We start from the raw sequence: 2,938 nt of genomic DNA, 5'->3' as shown, positions 1-2,938 counted from the left end.
CACTGTGTGGGATGCTGCAGGGAAAGGTGACTCCATCCCAGACAGACCCAACACAGCCATAAAGCTCATTCATAAAGCTCATTCATAAAGCTCATTCAGCCATTCCATGAATGAAGTTAAGGCAATTGTCAACTTGAACTGGAAAATTGCTATGTACCCTGAAGTTTTGATACTAAATGCAAGTATTTTCATGCCTGATCTTGTTCTCTTTTCATTGAGACTTTCATTTGTTCTCTTTTCATTTTTGTTTATTATTTTTTTTTTTAATTTAACTTTTAATTTTGTTCTACAGGAGAGTACATCCCTTTTTCTTTTTTTTTCTTTTTTTCTTTTTTTTTTTTTTTAATATTTTATTTTACAATTTGTAAAGTCATTTGCATTTTACAGACAAGTCACCATAATCTAATCTGATATATTTTGGCTTGCAGACAGTACCGTTGTGAATGAGAGCATAAAGATCTCACAAGATGAAGAATCAAGTACACTCTATGCAGATAAGGCTGATGTGACAATATTTTTTAGAGCTGAGAAACCAGTATTTTTATTTATGACTTTTAAAATTTTATTCTAATGTCATACTTTGCCCTCTCATTCTTATCTGGTTTCATTTAGGACAGAGTTAATTTTCCTCCTAGTAGCTGGTAGGGTGCTATGTTTTACTATTAAAAAATGGTATAGAGACTCAGGTCGTTTAGAACACAGAGAGTCTTCTGCTAGGTCTAGGTATAGAGAAGACGAGGCTGGGCCTGCATCCTCCTGGATGCAGGAGGATGAAGATGAGGATGTTGAAAAATCAACAGTAACTACCCGAAACCTATATCAGCATGAGCTACGAGATGTGTGAGAAGATTTTGTTCACTGCATAGCTGAACGGCTTGTTACCTGTTTGCTCCACTGCTGGGATACCGGAACCAATTGTGTGGAATTAGAGGACAGGGAAGCCAGGCGACTGGAATCCCTTGCTAGAGATGCAGGCATTGACAAAGCAATTGGAGATGGAGCACAATCTTACAGCCTCTGGAGTCTTCTCCTCTCAACTGTGAGGGAAAGGTATCCCTTCAAGAAAGAACTTGTATGTCTACCAGGAAAGTGGACCACTATGGAGAAGGGAATCCATTACCCGAGGGAATTAGCCGTACAGGAGGTCATTTATGAGGACCCAGACAATGGACAAACATCCACAGATCCAGATGACATCAAGTGTACATGACCCATGTGGCGGAAGTTTGTATGGAGTGCACCATCATCATATACCAGCTCATTGGCAATAATGGCCTGGAAAGAGGATGAGGAAACCACAGTGGATGAAGTGGCTAAACAACTCCAGAAGTATGAAGAAAGTCTCTCCTCTTCCCTACAGGCGTGCGTCTCAGCTGTGGAGAAACTTTCTGAAAGTGTCCATCAACTAAAAGAGAATACTTAGGAGAAACTCTCTGAAGAGGTCCAGCAACTTAAAGAGAGTTTATTTTCCTCCCCTCCTGTACAAGCCAATGTCTCTGCTATTAGGGGTAAGTGCTCATCCGTGCAAGGAAGACGATATGGCGGATACACACCTCGGGCCATCCTGTGGTTTTACCTACGTGACCATGGAGAGGACATGAGAAAATGGGATGGAAAATCTACCGCAACCCTAGAGGCACGGGTACGTGAGTTGCAAAAGACAACAATTGGGAAAAAGGGGGTCTCTGAAAAGTTTGCTGCTCCAACTTCCAGCAGGCAGTCCTTTAAACATAGGAATGAAGATTCTGACAAGGACTAGAGGGGCCCTGCCTCCAGCCAGTGGGAGAAAAGGGACAATCGAGTTTATTGGACTGTGTGGATTTGATGGTCTGGCACATCAGACGCACAGAAGTATAAGGCTTTAGTAGACACTGGTGTACAAGGTACTCTAATGCCATCAAGCTATAAAGGGCCAGAACCCATCAGTATTTATGGAGTGATGGGGACATCCCAGCAGTTAACTGTATTGGAGGCTGAAGTGAGTCTAAATGGGAACGAGTGGCAAAAGCACCATATTGCGACTGGCCCGGATGCTCCATGCAGTCTTTGCATAGACTATCTCAGGAGAGGATTTTTCAAGGACCCCAGAGGGTTCCGGTGGGCTTTTGGCATAGCTGCCTTAGAGACAGAGGGCATTACACAGTTGTCTACCTTGCCCATCTCTCAGAGGACCCTTCTGTTGTGGGATTGCTGAGGGTCGAAGCACAGCAAGTGCCAATTGCTACTACAACTGTGCACCGGCGGCAATATTTCACCAACTGAGACTCCTTGATTTCCATCCATGAGCTAATTCGTCAACTGGAGAGCCAAAGAGTGATCAGCAAGACTCATTCACCTTTTAATAGCCCCACATGACCAGTGAGAAAGTCAAATGGTGAGTAGATACTAACAGTGGATTATCGTGGCCTGAACGAAATCACACCACGACTGAGTGCTGCAGTGCCGGACATGCTAGAACTCCAGTACGAACTGGAATCAAAGGCACCCAAGTGGTATGACACAACTGATGTCACTAATGCATTTTTCTCCACCCCTCTAGCAGCAGAGTGCAGGCCACAGTTTGCTTTCACTTGGAGGGGTGTCCAAAACACCTGGAATCGGCTGCCCCAGGGGTAGAAACACAGCCCTACCATTTCCCATGGACTGATCCAGTCTGCGCTGGAGCAGGGGGGAGCTCCTGAACACCTGCAGTACATCGATGACATCTTGTGTGGGGTGACATAGCATAGGAAGTTTTTGAGAAAGGGAAGAAAATAGTCCAAATCATTCTGAAGGCCGGTTTTGCCATAAAACAAAATAAAAGACCTGCACGAGAGATCCAGTTTTTAGGAATAAAATGGCAAGATGGACGTCGTCAAATCCCAATGGACGTGATCAACAAAATAACAGCTATGTCTCCACCAGCTAGCAAAAAGGAAACACAAACTTTCCTAGGTGT

This window comes from Oxyura jamaicensis, chromosome Z (genome assembly GCF_011077185.1).
Source record: "Oxyura jamaicensis isolate SHBP4307 breed ruddy duck chromosome Z, BPBGC_Ojam_1.0, whole genome shotgun sequence".
Taxonomy (NCBI): Eukaryota; Metazoa; Chordata; class Aves; order Anseriformes; family Anatidae; genus Oxyura; species Oxyura jamaicensis.
The sequence above is the reverse complement of the archived record's forward strand: the minus strand, read 5'-3'. Positions refer to the sequence as shown.